Below are 5,244 nucleotides of genomic sequence, written 5' to 3' on the forward strand. Positions count from 1 at the left end.
AGAGAGAGAGAGAGAGAGAGAGAGAGAGAGAGATGGTAGACATACGTACGTACGTTGATACAGACTAGTTGAAGAGATAATTCTCATCAACGTGACGGCTATTTTAAACGTTTGTATGTTTAAACGTTATGTCGGGCTGCCCACCCGTGACCATTCTACATTGTCTCATTTCACTGTTCGATTCCACCGAGGTCACTATGCAACTTGCAAGACTACAAACCCCAAGAAAGGTGGGTTTTCATGTTTACATGCCAGGATATGAGGGCTTTAAAGGAATGACCAAGCAGTGCAGAACAGATTTCTTGCGGTGGAGGAGTGACACGGCCACTCATCTTTTAGAAGAGAGGATAAGAGCGGTCTGATCGGAGCAAGAAAAATGGTAAGAATAGGGGTGATGAGGTGTCAGATGGACCCTGAAGGTAGAAGGTGAACAGAAGTGAATGGGGACAGAAGAACAAGGAGTATGAGTGGGTGGGTAGAGGTTACAAGACTGCATAGGGAAAGTGAAAGATGGTCAGAGATAGGGAATAAGTGAGAGGGTGAATCAATGGAAAACTCCTACTAGGCCCCACCCACTGTTAACTAGGCCTCGCCCACTTTTTAAATATGCCCCTCCCACACTGTTTTAATGGCCTTAATTCTCATCAACGATAATGAAATATTCATTAGAAGAAATGCAACTATGGTAATTATGATTCTTCAATTAAAGAATATAAATTCCTGTGAATTCTATAACAATTGTCAATTGTAGTTGGGAGAATTAGAGGGAAGACTAAAAGTGGAACCAATATAGTTATTTCTCAAAGAATGGAAGTTGACTGATAAAAAAAAAAAAAAAAGAATTCCAGGTCAAAAGCTTTTCACCAAAGAATCAAACATTTAACGAGAGGCAAGATTTTGCAGAATTCATGATAAACCTCGACCAGCAAAAAAAAAAAAAAAAAACCGCCCAACATTTATCAACTGTAAATATTTGAGTCAGGTTATTGAAATAATGAAGATTTTAAGTCTGCTATTCGAACTCTATGTTATGATTCTCACACAGAACACGCGTATGTATATAATATTTGTTTGTGTGTGTGTGTGTGTGTGTGTGTGTGTGTGTGTGTGTGTGTGCGTGGTTAAGGATGTACGCGTGATCGTAAGATTGTGGTTTCAGTTCCTGGGCCAGGCGACGCATTGAGTTCTTGAGCAAAACACTTCATTTCACTTTACTCCAGTCCACTCAACTGGCAAAAATGAGTTTATCCTGGAGAGGGATGCGCTCCGCCAGGCTCTCTCGCTCGAGATACGCTTCAAGGCTGCAGTGTCCCCCCAACGACCCCACAAAGGGATAAGGAACTTGTCATCTTCTCCCGTCGAAGATTTGTTTCTAGCGATCGAATGCTCGTGCCGCACATTAGCTCACTCTCACTCTCTCCATCAAATCGGTATTGTTTGAACAGGTGCCACAGGTGTGCCATGCGCCAGGTGAGATGAAGTGTTTTACTGAAGAACACAACGACCCACCCGGTCCAGGAATTGAAATCATGATCGCCAGATCATAAATGCAACACCCTGACCAAGCCATGCGCCTAGTGCTTGTGGGTTTAACCCATGCCAGTATGAAACTTGTGTTAAATGATGCTGATGATAGTGGGGAAGAAGAGGATATTCTCTCATACATCCATCCTCTCTGCCCCCCCCCCCGGACACATCCTGTCTGTCTACCTGTACCTCCCCCCACTAGCACCAACTTTTCCAGTCAGTTGCTCTCCTCTCCATGCTGTTGTAAACTCTATCACTGTGTCTTCTTCACAGATTTGAGTAATCCTCTTCTTAGGTGGTCTACCTCTTGGCCAGGGGTCAGAAAGTTTTGGTAAAATGCCTGCATTCCATATTTATGAGGTGATCTTCTCATTAAATGGCGAAACCACTTTAGTTCTTTCCTTATTTCTTCAGTAACGGTGTATGTTATGTAAATAGATTTTAATAATGTCTCAAGTATAAACCATAAACGTGCCATTTCCAGACTTTATACTCTGCAATTATATTCACATTTTAGGGTCCAAGTAAGTGTATAATAGGGCACAACTGTCTGCAGCACTTTTGAGTTAGGAGACAGCTGTCTGCGGCACCTTTGAGTTAGCAAGTAAATGAATATGTGCATGTAGTTTTCTACACTAACATGACCTCCTGTGCATGCAGCTGCTTGTTACATTCGTCAGTGCCCAACTCTACAATAAACCTCACTGAATTAGCTTTGTTCATGTCTCTCCTAGGAACTCCAAGAAGGAAAGCGAAATGGCCAGGAACATTTCAGTAATTAGACTTAGCTGACCGCCCAAACGTTGGTCAGAGACAGAATAGTGAGCTACAGCAATATTCTGAGTCGCTGACAGCAGTAGGTGGCGTATTCCACCTGTAGTTCTTCATGGGTAGGACAACCTACGATGCTGTGCGGCAGGCCATTGTTAATGCAGACAAAGTCTCTTCACTGCACTGGTCACACTGTCTGGGGGAGTCTTTTATTGTGACCAAAGGGGACATGTTTCTTGTAGTTTCCAGCTACCAAATTTTTCCCTAAGGCATCAGTCAGCTTCACAGGAGACTGAATCCAAAACCATTTGGTTAAGAAACAAGATTCTTTACCACACAGTCGTGCCTATACGTACCCCCACTCTCTCTCTCTCTCTCTCTCTTTCTCTCTGCATGTACGGTTGTGTGTGTGTCTACGTAGTTTTACATAGACATTAGTTAACTCATTTTCCGTTTTTTTTAAAGAGCATTCTCAGCGAATGAATGATTCAGTTAAAAAAATTAAGGCATGGCATGTGAGCCAGAAACACACAGCTTATATACAGAGACAAACAGACAGAGAGAGAGAGAGAAACAATATAGATAGAATATACATATAAAGCAGGCATTTTCTTTTCATTCTTTGCAATCAGTAGAGTCAGTAAGCAGATGTCGAGTGCAGCTAACATGTGTGCGACGACTAATAGTTGTTGGATACTTAAGCGGAGTCTTTTGTTAATTCTAAAGAAACAGAACTGATTTCCCTGTAATATTACTATTCTTCTTAGCTCCATCCTGATTAGACTTGGCATGGGTCATGTTTCATTTCGCTTAGTGGCAATTATCCATTTTAGTAATGGAAACAACTGGCTTTACCGGAATTTCGTCTCCACCCATTTTAGGCTTATACAAGTCACTGAGTAGTCTCCCTTACATCTCAACTGAACTCACTGTACTTAGATTAGGTCTTGTTTAGCCCCAGGTCGACATTCCATGAGCAGACCTGGAACCAAATGCGTTCCAAGCACGTATATGATATTTTATAATCGAGTGTAGTGTTAGATATAATCTCTCTAAATCCTTTTGTTACTGTATTTCTATCGAAATACTCTGTCGCTGTTTTAAGTTTTCTTAAGAATGAAGATTTTGGTAAAGAACAGAAATTAATTGGAAATTTTGATGGAAAGTTTTAATTAAGATCATTTTAAAACAGAAAGTTTGTATCTTTAAATTTGGGATATTAAACTTTGGGAGGTTGGTACCAAAAGATTTAAGGCAGAGGAGTGTGATTTAAAGGGAGATTTGGCTGCTATTTTTAACAAATGTTGCAGGAGTGGCTGTGTGGTAAGTAGCTTGCTTACCAACCACATGGTCCCGGGTTCAGTCCCACTATGTGGCATCTTGGGCAAGTGTCTTCTACTATAGCCTTAGGCAGACCAAAGCCTTGTGAGTGGATTTGGTAGACAGAAACTGAAAGAAGCCTGTCGTATATATATATATATATATATATATATATATATATATATACACATATATATACACATATATGTATATATATATACACATATATATACACATACGTATATATATATATATATATATATGTATGTGTGTGTATGTGTGAGAGTATGTGTCTGTGCTTGTCCCCTCAACATCACTTGACATGCGATGCTGGTGTGTTTACGTCCCCATAACTTAGCAGTTCGGCAAAAAGAGACTGATAGAATAAGTACCAGGCTTACAAAGAATAAGTTCTGAGGTCGATTTGCTCAACTTAAAGGCAGTGCTCCAGCATGGCCACAGTCAAATGACTGAAACAAGTAAAAGAATTTAAAAAAACCACTTAGAGTGTTGATGTAAATGATTTTTCTATATTTCTAAGTGAATTCATAAAAATGGCCAGCAGTTAGCATTCGTCCGTTTACTAACTTGGTTATAACTGGAAATACAGTTTGGTGCTTGTTGAAACCCATCCAAACATGAAGTTCTATTAATGAAACAATCTTTGCAATAAACATGAAAACAAGATTTCTCTCACAGAATTCAAAACTAAATGGGATTGGTTACCAAGTGATGTTGTTGAGTCAAAAGTCACCAAACAGTTTCAAAATAGATTTTATAATTATTGAGAGAACAATATATCTTTTTTTTTTTTTGCTTATTTGCAAACACACAATTATGGTGAACAAAATTGAATAAAAGATTCCTTAAAAACTAACAATAAACAAAAAAACAAAATCAACACAATTTAGATATCTTTTGGTTTTTTTCTGATTTTGTGGAAAAGGAAAAAAAAATGGTGGACAGAGCCAAGTTATAGAGTTAATGATGATAACGTGTCTGGTGTTGGTAATGTGTTGCTATGCAACAGTCACAGGCATGGTCTTGTGGTAAGAACTTGGCTTCCCAACCACATGGTTCCAGGTTCAGTCCCACTGTATGGCACCTTGAGCAAGTATCTTCTACTATAGCCTTAGGCAGACCAAAGCCTTGTAAGTGGATTTGGTAGACGGAAACTGAAAGAAGCCCACAGAGGCAATGACAAGAGACCAAGACCTTTGGAGATATGCTATGATTGAGAAGACCCAACAAGTAAAGTGAGATCACAGCCGTAGCCTATACCAGTGTCACATAACCAGCCCATTTTAAAAGTACCCTTGAATCATCAGGTGATACGCTCCAGTGCCGGTGACATGTGAAAAGCACCATTTGAGCACGACCGTTGCCAGTGTCACCTTACCGGCACATGTGCTAGTGGCACATAAGAAGCACCCACTACACTCTCAGAGTGGTTGGCATTAGGAAGGGCATCCAGCTGTAGAAACTTTGCCAGACCAGATTGAGCCTCAGTCAAACCGTCCAATCCATGCCAGCATGGAAAGCGGACGTTAAATGATGAGGATGATATATATATATATATAAGTATCTTGAGAGAAAAGCTGAACATTAGAAGCATCAGTTGTGGCG

Source organism: Octopus bimaculoides, chromosome 20, assembly GCF_001194135.2.
Source record: "Octopus bimaculoides isolate UCB-OBI-ISO-001 chromosome 20, ASM119413v2, whole genome shotgun sequence".
Lineage (NCBI taxonomy): Eukaryota > Metazoa > Mollusca > Cephalopoda > Octopoda > Octopodidae > Octopus > Octopus bimaculoides.